Raw genomic sequence first — 14,919 nt, forward strand, 5'->3', positions numbered from 1 at the left:
GGAACGGCAGTAGCAGTCTACACTGCCCAGTTTTCTGTCTCAGTTTTCCAGATAATGCCAAATGTAGACGCACTCTTATAAACAGTAAATCTTATCTTCGACGAGATTGACGTCGCCACTTTTGCTTTAGATGTATCTGTCTCCAGTGCCATGTGTGATCTCCCTGGGCGGAGATCCACGCTGCTTTAGAGTCCACATCTCTGCAATCTCTTTACTCTAGATTGTTCCTGAGTCTGCGTCTCCTCTCTAGGTGTTGCTGTGGCTATTTTGGGCTCTTGATCACTCACAATCAGATCACTCGTTATATGGCAGTGGAGGCAGACACATCTAAAGCGGAAGTGGTGAAAGTACCTCAACTAAGGAGGACTTCTGCCAAGGGAAGTCGAAATATCTGCACCTTCCGTAGAAATTTTTACTGACGTTAATCTCGTCGAAGATAAGATTGACTGTTTACAACACAGTTTGACAAGCCACGAAAGTCTGGAAAAGCCAAAACAAGCATAAGAAAACAAGAGGAGTATACTACCAGCTTTACATACTGTATTGAAGCTATTAGGTACTGAAAAATATAAAGGAGGTGCTTCAGTTTCTCTCTGTATTTTGTTATTCCGAACTTGTTGGTGACCAAACCTCTGTAAATATCTGTACTAAAAAGTAGTAAGCCAAATGTATGGCATATTGTGATATCAGGAGCCTTGTGCTGGTACAAAAGCTGGGCCTTATAACCTTCACAAGCTTATTTCCAGCAGAGACCTTGGAGCTTCCTTGAACTGACATAGAAAAAAATTAAATAAATAAAGGCATGCAACTTATGAAAAAGCGCGAGAGCCGAGACTCGAACCGGTGCCGCTAGATTGAAAGGTAAAGATATTACCTGTAGAGCTACTAAGGTACGTCAATCGTACTGGTAACAAGTATTACTAGCCGGATATGCCAAGTTTTAAAAATAAAACATTTCGCTACATTTCATACCATGCCTAAGAGGCCGATCGAGTTTATTCTGATATCAGAAAGAACACTTGATAGGACCAATCTAAAGAGGGTCTAACCAGCCTCCTAGCACAACCCGTTCCAGAGATGGCATCGACATGCAATTGCCAGCGCCAGATTGCCATTCCTAAGTCAGTATCAAAAACAAATTTTTTGCACTAACTAGAATTTTTAAAAATACATTTTTTAACTTTCGGTTAATATGGGCCGAGCTTCGCTCTACGAGATCATCACTAGATTAACACCAGCGAAAATCTCGTGATTATATTTATTTTTTCCAATACAGTTTAACCATATCTTCATCAGCGTGGCTCGCCAAATGTAGGCTGACCTTCACTTCAATAGTATATTTAAAAAATCAGAACAGAAAAAAGAAAAAAACCATAGGCATGTATGAGAAAATCTAGCAGTTTTATTCAGGATCCTGGAAGTCGTGAAGCTATCTCATTTCTTAACCTGCGGCCTTCAGAGTTTGCCTGAGGTTGACTAAAGTAGAAGCTCATAGGCCCATCATTTTCATTCCAGTTTCCTTCGCACCATTCTTCAAGTTCATCTTCATTAGCCATACAGATGTTGTGTAGTACACAACAGCTGTTGGTTATATAGGGGATGAACTCAAGATCGGCATCTACACACAAGAGTTTCCTCCATCTGCCTTTTAGTTGGCCAAAAGTATGTTCAATACAAATCCTACCACAGGAATGCTTGAAATTAAAGTTTTTTTGTCTTCTTGTCAGATTCCCAATCCCTTTGTATGGAGTCAGGACTTCACTAGTAAGAGGATAGGCAGAATCCGCCAAGATTCGTTTGTCCCTTGGGATTAGCTGAGCTGGGTTTCCCAAAATGACTTGTCTTAAAAAACTGTTCCTGAAAACTCTCGCATCATGGCAGGACCCTGGATATCCACACATGATATTTGTAAACATTTTGCGGGCATTGCAAGTGCCTTGTAGTAACATACTACGGTAACCTTTTCGGTTAGTATAGGCTTTCTTCTGTGAGAAATCACCACAGAGGATGCGAATATGGCAACCATCAACAGCACCTATCACACCAGGTATAGAACACTGATTGAAAAACTCTCTTTCTGTCTTCATCAGATCATTGTGGGTTTTTGGCCACAGAATCACTTTGGATGTCATTGAAGTGAGTATCCTGCAGATTAAATGCACATATTTATGAACTGTGGATTTAGCTATACCAAATATTACCCCCACACCTCTCATTGATGCAGAGTTTCCGAGGTACCACAATGTAATCAAAAGTGCTTTTTCAAAGCTCACTGGGTTTTTAGATGATTTTCCATAAGAAGTAAGGGACTCATATGGGAACAGACTTTTTGTCAAGTCTTCTTCTAATAAGATATTTTTCAGTATCTGGAAAGACTTCCTGCTAAGACGAAAATGCTCTCTGAATCTTTGGTCAGTCATATGAGGAACAGTTTGCTCAGCAAAGCCACTGAGTTGTACATGTTTCTGAAACAGAAAATGTAAGGTAAGAAGCAGTGGCGTATTTAGGATTTTGGTTTGGAGGCGGGGGGGGGGACCAGCTCACAGCTACCGGAAGTTCAGAAATTTACAAGCAACCCAGTCTATTACTGTCACAGTGCCCTTTGCTTACAAGGGTTCATGTGTAAGCTGTTTACTGAGCTAATTTTTTACTAGGCTACTACAAAAAAAAAAAATGGGTTGAGCTGGTCTTGACGAAACTCTCGACTATACAACAGTGATAAAGAACTCCAGAAAAGTAATCACGCTATCATGCCTTTCAACAGTGTCGGAATAACAAAGCAACTTTTGTTTTCGTGTGCAGCAGAAGCTAAAGACTCAGTTCGTTTGGGGGAAGAGGAAAAAAAAGACAACTACTTCTTGCAAATACCCTTACAGCATTTGGATTACGTCCAGTTTGGAGGCCTTCACCAGGGCATGGTTTAAACAATGGAATGCATGTAAATGCAAATGGATACTGCTTTTCTATCTAGATTCTTCTGTGACTTGATTGATCACCAATCTTTTTGTCGTATTCAACAAAGATTTTATGACACATACCATATATTGTTGGTCAAAAGGAGCAACAAATGTCTTGTCTTTTGTCAGTTTGAGCAAGGAAATAAGAAAACTTTTAATTTTTTCTGAACATTTTTAAACTATAAAAGAAAGTTGTTGTTTTGATAAGGTTAGAATTTACCAGTATACTATTGAATTTGAAGTGAAAAAGGGTAATTAAACCATTTTTGAGGTTTCATTGTTGGCCAACAATGTTCTCAACCATTGAGGGGGCAAACTTCCAAAATTATTGCCGCATCGCGGCGCAAAATTGGACAAATTTTCTTATATTTACAACCTAGAAATAGTGGCAGATCCAGGATTTCGAGAAGGGGGGGGGGGGTTAAAATATAAAAGTACATTGTTTGTCTTGAATATTTCTAGTTGTAGCCAAGGGTGTCACTACTCTTTTGCCTTTGGGAGGACTACAAAAATGTGCAGAAAAAAATATAAAATATGCAAACTAAATTCTATAATAAAGTTTGAAGTGGTGAAAATTTCTATTACAGGGTTAGTGAATAGTCTGAGAAAATAATTTCATTCAGGCTCTCTGACCATACATGCTATTCAGGCTCTATTCAGGCTAATTCAGGCTCTCTGGTTTTCTTCATCATCTTCTGATCCTGAGTCATAGATTAGCATCATCTTGAGCTGCCTGTTCTCCAGAAATTCGTCCCAAATATCAAGTTGTTCTTCAGCCTTTTTGACGAAGAAAGTGCTTACCATTAAGGCTGCAGTCAGCGCAGCTTTCTTGTTTCTCTCTGATCTTTTTCTGCTATTTTTCCTCCTACCCATGTTTCCACAGTTTTGAATATTTTGCCACTTTTCCTAAAATGCGTTTCAGGAACATGGACAGAGAACACGAAAGCGACAAAAACTGCGTTTTTGGGCTAGAACATGAAACTTGGAACATGAACCATGAAACACGGAACTTCGAAAAAAAACGCAGCTAATGTATTCATTAATGGAACATTGGTGAGCACTAGCAATAATTTATCCAACTATGCAAACTACATACAATTCATGATGGTGATTCCTAAGGCATACAAGAAGCTGAGAGGACAGACACTGAGCTACGAATATACATCAAATATTGATACTAACAGTGAATTTACTGCTGTAGTGACGCCGGAATATCATTTAAACAGAAAATTAAATCATAAGATATTTAATATATCTCAATGGTGTCCTCCCAATGTTAAGATTGACATAAAGTTACAACTAGCTCCATCCAATTTAATTTTGAGAAAAACACTTGCTGCAGCACCTGATGCAAATGTCATTATCACGTCAGCAATTCTTTATGTTCAAGAACAACAGGTTATGAGCTCTGTTGAATTGGAAGTGGAAAAGCTGAGAGCCAATGGTAACAATATCAAACTTTTTGTCCCCCATACGGTCACTAATCAACGTCACATTGCCACTTGTTCTCGCAGTTATACCAATTCATCATTTATCAATGGAGAAGTGCCATCAAAACGTGCTTTGGCCTGTGTGAAGAGTGCTAGTGCTGTTGGATACTGGACTGCATCCTTCCATGATTTAATTCTTTTTGGCCTATCTAGCCTTATGTGTAAAGTGAATGGATCTCCCTTGTACACTTTATCATTTGATAAAAAATCCTGTAAAAATAGAACTCTGTATGAGTTGACCATGCAATCCCTAGAATGGGGAGCACATAGTACGAATAGGGAATGTACGTTTGGAGTGCACATTTGCCGATGCTTTGACGGAAAGTATCATATTAATATAACTGAGTCAATTAAGTCAATTAATATAATTGAAACTTATTTGGAAATCACCCCCGACGGCAGTGTTCTACTAGACCTTGTATTAAGAACACAAATCAAATAATCAGCGTATTTAGTATAGATTTATACATGTCTTAATATAAATAATATTGTATACCATCGGACTTCATTGAAAAAATTCCAAGTGTTAACAATATCCTAATCATTGTTAATGGCAGTTCGTCGACTGTGAAGACAGGTCATTGGCTCTGCATCTTTCAAACAGCGAAGAATATAGAATTCTTGGATCCTCTTGGCCTATCATATAAATTCTACACCCCACACATCAGTTCAGGATTTAACGACTAAGACCTGTGGCTTTTATGCACTACTCTATTTCATGTTAAGATGTCGAGGCTATCCTTACAAGCAGTTTCTCAACATTTACGCTGAATTTCCTCGTCTGAACGACTTCCTAGTGGAAAATATTCTTTCAAACGTCTTTAACATTGATTATAGTGCCCTACGAATAACTTTTTCTAAAAATGTACGTAAAATTGTTTATGAATAAAAACAATGTATACAAATAATAAAAAACGACTTTTCTACTCTTTAGATTTCTTTTTCTACTACGCATAGGTATTTGTCGAGAACAACTAATGCGGGTAGATCACTTGAACTTACTGCATACTGATCCTGATGTCCTTCAACGTCAGGGTCACATATTCTACAGTTTAAAGTAATTTCACTCTTACCATATCTCTTTTTGCAGTAAATGATACTAATTTCATTCGTATTGCAAAGTTGACGTTTTTTAAATCGCGTATTGGAAATAATTTCACATGTAGTGTTTTAAATCGGTCAGATACATTCTGTAACTGCCAAATAAAAATTAATTGATATGTCGTTATAGTATCAATTGTCTTCACAACGACGAAGTAAAAACCAAATTCTTTTGTTATTCTAACAGTTTAATTGTTGACCTGGTCTCTTAGTAATAAACTAAAATCACGTTTAGGATTCTTTCCAATAATACCAGGATATGCATTCTCCCACTGATTACATTTATCATAATGACAATTGGAGCATAGGTGTCTACTAGGGTGAGAGTCACACATCTCTTCAGGACATGAATTACAATCTTTAATTTGTACGACATATCCTCTATGCAGTTTAAACGGGTTGCATAATCTGCACTTCTCACCATATACGCCAATCATTGTACAATTCTCACATGATGACCAGCTGCCCAGTGTATACATGCATAGTGGACACGTATAGGACATTTTTTCATGTATTGACACTCTCACCACCAAAAAGAAACTGACATACGATCGGCAAAGAGAGAGAGAGAGAGGAGTAAATACTGTTTGAACAGCATCTTTCTCGTGAAAATCATAGTCGTAAATTTCTAAGCTAGTGTGTTCAAAAGCAAATCCACAATATCATTTTTTTTGTTTCGATTAATATTTTAATAAATTGTGCAAATGCGTCTGGACCACGAGATAAAAGTTTCATACAATTGTCTAATGACGAAGAATCAGTTTTCATTATATCGACAAGCATTCTCTGAGAAAATATCCTCCTTTGAAGAGGTAATTCCAGAAAATCATCATCTAGAATCAAACACTTTTCCATCAAACAGTTCGTGGTAACAAACTGCAAGTAAGGAGCGACCCAGATCAGTAGAAAGCGAAATTCTAAAATACGTAACTCTTGCACATATAGGTATATGAAGAGAATTAGCTTCTTATGCTGATTTCAAATATACGAGTTTCATCAAGTTTAGTTTTACCCATCAAAAGTTACGCGTCTGATAAAATTTGCCTTATTTTTGAAAAAAAGGGGAAATAACCCCTAAAAGTCATATAACTTTAAAGAAAATCACACCATTAGATTCAGCATATCAGAGAACCCTACTATCAAAGTTTTAAGCTCCTATCTTTAAAAATGTAGAATTTTGTATTTTTTGCCAGAAGAAAGATCACGGATGTTTGTTTATTTGTTTGTTTGTTAGTTGTTTGTTTTTTTTATTTTCCCAGGGGTGATCGTTTCAATCCAGTAGTCCTAGAATATCGTGAAAGGGCTCATTTGAACGAAAATTAAAATTTTTAGTGCCGTTTTTAAGTGACCAAAAAAATTGGAGGGCAACTTGGCCCCCTCCCACGCTCATGTTTTTCCCGAAGTCACCCAATCAAAATTTTGAGATAGCCATTTTGTTCAGCATAGTCGAAAATCTAATATATATGTCTTTGGTCTCCATAAAAGCTGGAAAAGGAAAAATTATCTGTGGAAGCTATACAAAGCTTCGTCACCTGCTTCTCATCATCAGCGGTTTAAGGCCTATAGGAGTATATTTAATTCTCTGTGTCGGAAGGCCAAGTCTCAGTATTATCACAGGAAATTTTCTGAGTTTGGAAAGGATGTTGGGAAGACATGGAAAATTATTAATTCTGTACTTTGACCTACTCCCCCTCCGCCTTCAGTTCCAACAACGCAGATAGTCGATGGTAAAATTGTCCAAGGAGAAGAAAATGTTCATCTAGAGCTTACGTCTTATTTTGCTAATATAGGAAAGACGACTGGTTCCTCTGTGAGCTCTACAACTCCTCGTTGCGAATTCAGAGCCTATCTTGGACCCCCATGTTTAAAGTCAATGGTCTTGAACCCTGTTTCTGAGTTTGAGGTAGCTCGGATCGTAAATACACTTAAAAGTTCATCGTCTTCAGGACCAGACAGAATTCCTACAATGGTTATCCGTGCCGTTCTGCCTGCTATTCTGTCACCTTTGACTAAGCTTGTCAATCTGTCTTTCGAGAAAGAAATTTTCCCTGAATCACTCAAATGAGCTAAGGTGATAGTGCTGTATAAAGGTGGGTCCCGGAGTGATCCTGCTAATTATAGGCCAATTTCTCTTCTATCTGTTTTCAGCAAAATTTTTGAGAAGGCTATGCTATCCAGGCTTCTTAGTTTTCTGGATGTCAAAAAAATTTTCAATGACTTCCAGTTCGGATTCCGAGCGAATCACTCTACAGAGCATGCTTGTGCATCTTTCTTGAATTTCATTCATTCGGCAATAGATTTTGGTCTTATCCCGGCAGCTTTATTTTTGGATCTTAGTAAAGCTTTTGATTCTTTGACTCATCAGATTGTTCTTTGGAAACTATCGTATATTGGTATAAGATCAAATACTTTCTCTTGGTTTGAATCATATCTTTCTAGTAGATTTATTTCAATTGATCCACTTTTCTGGAGCCCTTCTGAAGTAGAATATGGCGTCCCCCAGGGATCTGTTCTTGGCCCCGTTTTATTTCTGATTTACGTCAATGATCTGATTTCAGCAGTCAAGAACACCAGTCCTCTGGTATGCTGCAATCTGTGTCATCCGGATGTTCCTTCGTGTCCCAATGCTACTTCTAATGAAGATTGCCTCGTTGCTTTTGCTGACGACAGCACTATTGGGACTCTAGGGAAGACGGTATGTGATATCAGGTCTAACCTGGTGGCAATATTCGAGAGAGTAGTTTCATGGTTTGAGGCGAATTACTTGGCCTTGAATGTTGCCAAGTCACATGTTTTTATTTTTTCTCGAATTGGTGTAGCTTTCCCTCAACTGACACAGCTTCAGGTGTCACAAGGCTTCTTGTGTAGACCAAAGAATCGGTTGGTGCGGTTTCTTGGTATCCTGCTTGATGAGAACCTTTCGTTTAGACACCACATAGCCATGATTAGGGTTAAGGTCTCACGGAGTTTGGGTGTCATTCGAAAACTCAAACACACCTTCCCTGGATATATACTGAAGCTTCTTTTTTTCTGCCTTGTCCAGTCATAGCTCTCTTATTGCCCCATAGTATGGATGTCTACTTTTACTTCTACACTGTAGTCGCGTTCTGTAATGTATACAAAAAAACGGCGTCTGGTTATTGACACCAACTATTCTTCACCCAGACTGCGTCTAAATCTACAGTCTATCTAAATTCTTTCTTGTGCTTCTTTTGTTTTTCATCAGCTTCATGGCAATCTTCAAAAATCTCTTCAAAAAACTTCTCAGTTTATTTCTGATTCAGCTCCATATAACCTTCGTTCGTCACATAATATCTGCATTCCTCCTACTCACACTGTGCGGTCAGATTTCAATCCCCTCATCGCTTGTCATCAGGTTTGGAACTCCCTTCTTCAGTACAGATATGTCACTCGTTTGGCACTTTCAAGAGGATTCTTAAGGACCATTTAGTTAAGAATCAAACAGAATAGTTTTTTTTTATGTCCCTTGAATGTTTAGTTTTGTTTTATAGTGGTCTTCTCGGCGCTATGACTCCAAGGTCTCAGGTATGGTCTCTTTTTAATTGTATATGTTATTGGGCAATTGATTTCCTTTTTAGGGTTGTTTGGATATATTGTATTTTTTTTCTCAGTTCCCCGTGCATAACTGGCCATAGTGTATTTCTAGGGGGATTATGAGTGTTGTGCTTGGATTCAGTATTTATTATGGAATAAAAAACTCTGAACTCTGAACTCTGAGGATTACTTAATCCCCCACAGGCCCCAGGGGAAGGGCTGCAAGTTATAAACTTTGCCAATTGTTTACATATAGTATTGGTTATTGGGAAGTATACAGGCGCTTTCAGGAGGAATTTTTTTCGGGTGAGGAGGAGGGGGGGGTGTCGGAGTAGGGGTTATGGGGGCAAATCTTTCCATGGAGGATGTTTCCTTGGGGGAAGGGACTTTTCTATGAAGGGGGCGCCGGATTTCCCAGCATTATTTAAAAAACGATCAGAAATTAAATAAAAAAAAAACAAGTTTTTTCAACTGAAAGTAAGGAGCAAAATTAAAACTTAAAACGAACAGAAATGATTTCGTATATGAGGGGGTTCGCCCCCTAGTGAATACCTCGCTCTTTACGCTAAAGTTTTTTATTACTTTCAAAAGAGCTATCTATTCTAATTAACCGGCCTTTGTGATTCAGGGGTTCGTGATTCGAACAAAATTCGAACTTTAGCGTAAAGAGCGAGGTATTGACTACGAGGTGAACTCCCTAATATACGTAATAAAAACATACGACTATAGAAATTCGTTACGTAAGTTAATTCTTAAGCTACGTCAGAACAAAATTTCGAGAAAGCCATTTAGCCAAAAAAAGTAAAATTAATGTGAGAATTAATATGCGAGAAAGCCATTTAGCCAAAAAAGGAAAATTAATATGCAAATTTTTGTTTTAATTATCATGTACGGTGATCAAAATCAAAGACACGTTAATTCAAAAACGTTCAAAAATTAAATAAAAAAATAAGTTTTTGTAACTGAAAGTAAGGAGCGACATTAAAACTTAAAACGAACAGAAATTTTTCTGTATATGAAAGGGGCTGTCCCCTCCTCTACGCTTTGCTCTTTACGCTAATGTTTGACTCTGTCTCACAACTTTATTTTTAAAACGATAATAAACTTTAGCGTAAAGAGCGAGGGGTTGAGGCTCTTATACTTTTGTTATTGACAAGGATTGTTATTTACTTACTGTTCATTACTATGAAGGGTATGAAGAATTTGATTTTTTATTGTTGCTCCCATCAAATCATATATAAAAAATTTGTCTGGAAAACTCTAAAGGGGTCACGCAGTCACAAATGAGAACTTATGTTTTCCTTATTAAGGGCTGAAATCGATTGGCAGGCAGCCAAAAATAGGGCAACACACATTTTTTCCATGGTTATTCCCTATTATTTTCTCTTTCCTATGGTTTCCTTATAATTACTTTATAGTCCCAAATTTCCAAGGGTGCTATGGCCCCCGTGTCCCCCTGACGGCAGCCATGCAGGAGTCAAGCGACGTTGCAGAGCGCTAGGTAAGCTGGGTTGCCCTTCAATCAGGTGGGTGATATCCCCAAAGGCATAGTTACTGGACCTTTCAACAAAGCTGAGCAAAAGAGATGTCTACAAATTTTGATTGGATGCTTGTTTTCGGAAATTATAGGCGCGGGAAGAGGGGGGAGGCTTGTCCTCATGTCACTTTTGACTCTTATGAAAGCCATTAAACTTCTATCAAATAAGCCCCATCTGAAGTTTGTACGACTACCTGTTCCATAAAACCTTATATACTCCAGGGACTTAACTTACAACCTTTGTCCCAGGGGTCTTAGGGGTTGTGTCATCGCTGATGGCATTATTATATGTTCTTTGGACCATTTTTAACAAAGTGACCAATATTTCTCAAAATTTCTGTTGGTTGCATCTAGGGAAAAGAAGAAGTAGGTGGAGGGGGTTGCTGGTTTGCCTCTGGCAACTTCTGACTCTTAAAATGGCGCTAGAACTTCTGATTTTCAATCCAGTGAGCTTATTAAACCCACCCTTTCAATCCTCCAAAGTTTATTAAACTGATTTTCAATCCTCCAAAGTTTATTAAACCCACCCTTCCATAGAGATTTTATATGTTAATAATGGGGAACTAGTATAACTCGTAGCCCTTGCCCTGAAAGTTTTGTTTTTGGGGGGGGGGATCGTCATCCACAAAAAACATAAGTACTGGACCTTTCAAATATGCTGAACAAAATTGCAATCTCAAAATTTGGATTGGACATGTTTGGGGAAATGATGGGCGGGGTAGGGGGGCTGTTCGCCCTCGAATAACTTATGATTCTTAGAAAAGGCATTAGAGCTTTCAATTTAAGATCGAGCCGCTTTCGAAGTTTCAACGACAACCCTTTCTTCACGATGTTCCTTGGTCAAAAGTAAAAAAATAAATTGTAACCTTATCACTCTTTCATTCATTAAATGAAAAAATAAGTTTTTCTATTTAAAGTAAGGAGCAACATTAAAACTTAAAACAAAAAGAAACTATTCCTTATATTAGAAGAGCTGCCCCTTCCTCAATACCCCTCTCTTCACGCTAAAATCTTTCAAAGAATTTTTAAAAAAGGTTTTGATTCAATTACAAGGCACATGTGTTTCAAAAATCGTTCTTAAAAAATTACACAAAAGGTCGAACATTAGCGTAGAGAGGGGGGTATTAAGGTGGGAGTAGCCCACGTAATATACGGAATAATTTCTGTTCATTTTAGGGTTTTATGTCACTCTTTACTTTCGGTAGAAAAGACTTGTTTTTTTTACTTATTTCTGATCATTTTTCAGATGATCCTAGGAAATCCACCCCTCTGCGGAAAATTTGCCCACGAGAAATTCCACTATATAAAGTCCTCCCCTGTAAAATTCTTCCGCCGGGAAATTACCCCCGGACAACTCCATTCCTGCTGCAAAATTCTTCCCCGAAAATTCTTTGCTTACAATTGTGGCTGAAAAATACTCCTTAGCACAATATTTTTGAAGAAAGACTTGTTTTCATTTAGTTTCTGATCCTTTTTAAGGTCAATGGGTAATATCCCTTTATGGAAAATACTCCCCCCCTTCTCTTGGAAATTTTATCCCCCAGAAATTGCACAGGGAGAATATTTCTTGGTGATAAATCCTCTATGGAAAATTTCTCCCATGGAAAATCTCACCCATAAAGATCCCCAGAGAATTGAAACTCTGCTGGAAACTTCCCCCAAAAATCCCTCAAAGTGTCTCCGCATGTACAATGGGATCAACAACGAGAAACTAAGAAAAATAACACAAATTTCGTATACGAATTCTGGAAAATTTTCCCCATGTGAAATTTCCCCTGAAAAGGTCAACCCCAGAAACTTCCATTCCAATGGGAAATTCTCCCCGTAGAAAATCAGTCCCCATAAGATCTCCTTCCCCCCTTAGAAAATTTCTATATACATACCTATGACAAATACTATATTTAAACAATGGGCAAAATTCATAACTTGCGGCCCTTCCTCTAGAGGTTCTGAGGGGTCATGTCATCTCCAAACACATATATATTGTATCTTTCAACTATACTGAATAAAGGATTATCTAAACATTTTGATCAGACGACACTCAGGAAAAAAGGGCGTGGGGCGGGGGCTAGTTGTCCTCCAATTTATTGGTCACTTAAAAGGAAACTAGATCTTATAATTTTCGTTTGAACGAGCTTTCTTGCATTGTTCTAGTACCATTGGTTCGATACGATCACCCCTGGAAAAAGTAACAGCAACAAATAAACACGAATCCGTGATGCTTCTTCTGGCAAACACCACAAAATTTCATATTTTTATAGATAGGAAATTGGAACCTTTACAGTGGGGTTCTCTGATACGCTGAATCTGTTGGCGTGATTTCCATTAAGATTCTTTGACTTTTAGACGGTAATTTCATCTTTTTCGAATATTTGGCAATTTTTTTCAGGGCCGTAGCCTTTGATGGGTAACATTAAATTTAACGAATATTATATATTTGGAATCAGCACAATCAGCTAATTCTTTTGGTACATCTATTGATATCAAAATTAATTCCAGATCATCAAGAATCCAATTTGATTTCTTTTGTTAACTTTTGATTTTCAGTTGGTAATACTTGATAAATTAATAGATGTTTTGGCCTGACTATTGAAAGCCGGAAGTGATTGTTAACGAAAAAGGTGTCTGCTTGCCAATTATCATGACTGTAGCGTAAAAGCAAGGAGAAATAAAATCGTATATAGATGATAGAATACAAACGTGTAAAGAATATAAAGAGTATTTGCAGATAGGTGTCTGCGGGAAATAGCAAGCACCTCCTAAAAATACAGTATAAAACGTAAAAAAAATAGTAGAAAGTAAGTAGTTAAGTAAATTTAGTGTTAGATAAGTATTTTTAGAACTAATTTGGTGAAAAATGACATTTTTATTACAAAATATTTATCAAACTGGGAAATATTCTATTTTATGTCATAAATTTGCAAAATATGTCTCTTTTCATGTCCCATTGTACCCCGGCACATAGGAATATGTCCCTTGGACATAAAATATGTCCAGTTGGCATAAAATATGTCCAGGTTAATATCCGATACGGTCCCTACATGGGGCCCAGAATATTAAACTGATTTTTGGAAACCGGGGGCATGTCGGGGCTTGCTCCGCTCCCTTCACGCGTTTGCCTAGTATTGGCGTACTTCCAGGATCGGCGCACTCCTTTCGAGGGGAAACCAAAGTTCATGAACTCTTATCAATTATGGGTATAATACGCTATTCAAATTTTTTAGAAACCACACCTGTAGTTTCCTAGCCCTTGAATAAACTGAAAGTTATTTTTTTTTTCATCTGAAAAAAAGAAGGAAAATTGTATAAAATTTACAAAATTTAATAGTGGAAAAAGCCAATGACCACTCGCCATTATTAAATTAAAGTCCCCATGCACCTTTTTCGAAAATAGTACGTGATTATTAATTGCTGAAATTTAAATTGAACCAAGATCCGAATAAAACTGCTGACGTGATTGTTTTTGGCCTCAGACGGCTTGGTTCTGTGGTGAGTTGTTAGCAGTAGTAGTAATGACTAAAGCCCCCTTTGGTTGTTAACAAGAAAATAATTGGCACAATAAGTAGAACGGCCCCTGGGTTCTCAGAAATTAAAGTTTCCACTTTTCAGTCAAATTGATAACAGAGTGAGAAACCCCTGATATTCTTTTCTCCCAAAGGTAAACTTGCATTCAAAGGATTAAGATGTTTACATATGAAAAAGAAATGGGGCATTGCTATTTTCAAAAATAATCTAGAGACTTAATTGATTGATGTGAAAAAGTTTTGTAAACCTGCATCTGTTCAATAAATCGGAGCTTCTGAGGGGCATTCAAAGCAACCAGATTTATGTGGAAAGATATTAGTAAAATGTTAGATTTTAACCAAACATACGTACCTAGCTGAAGAGCTGCCTTGATCTTGATGGAGACACTCTCAGGGTTAGGCATTTCCATTGTGCTTCGGATTGGCTGACCCCTGTGATTACCCCCAATGGGGTAACTCAACAGCGTAATTTTTGGTAGTGGGGGACTGCGTTCGCGCGGACCCCTGTCCACACATGGAAAACTTTTGTCGTTTGGGTTCCTTTTATGTGTCATATATTTATTATTTCAAAGAAAAAAGTATACTATACAGTTTGGTTTTGTTAAGATAATAATAAGACATGTAAAATTGATCATTGGGCCCTTTTGAAAAAATTATTTTTTGATAATAAACTTGCACGTTTGAAATATTACGGAAGAATTGTGCCTAAAATCCCAAGCATATGAGAGAGTTGAGCTTATACTGTATAGATTCTG

At 37.6% G+C, this 14,919-nt stretch overlaps 1 non-coding gene and 1 pseudogene across 1 annotated transcript; both read left to right on the forward strand.

Annotated features, from left to right (window-relative positions):
- The first annotated feature begins 13,622 nt into the window (after window positions 1-13,622).
- LOC148941942 (U2 spliceosomal RNA) lies at window positions 13,623-13,796 on the forward strand (annotated as a pseudogene).
- Window positions 13,797-14,508: 712 nt separating this feature from the next.
- Window positions 14,509-14,671, forward strand: LOC148941943 (U1 spliceosomal RNA). The gene has a single exon (XR_016143225.1). It is a non-coding gene; the product is annotated as a U1 spliceosomal RNA (small nuclear RNA).
- Window positions 14,672-14,919: the final 248 nt, after the last annotated feature.

The sequence above is a fragment of the Artemia sp. Qi Xiang Cuo genome, chromosome 17 (genome assembly GCF_049724085.1).
Source record: "Artemia sp. Qi Xiang Cuo chromosome 17, ASM4972408v1, whole genome shotgun sequence".
In the NCBI taxonomy this organism is placed as follows: Eukaryota; Metazoa; Arthropoda; class Branchiopoda; order Anostraca; family Artemiidae; genus Artemia; species Artemia sp. Qi Xiang Cuo.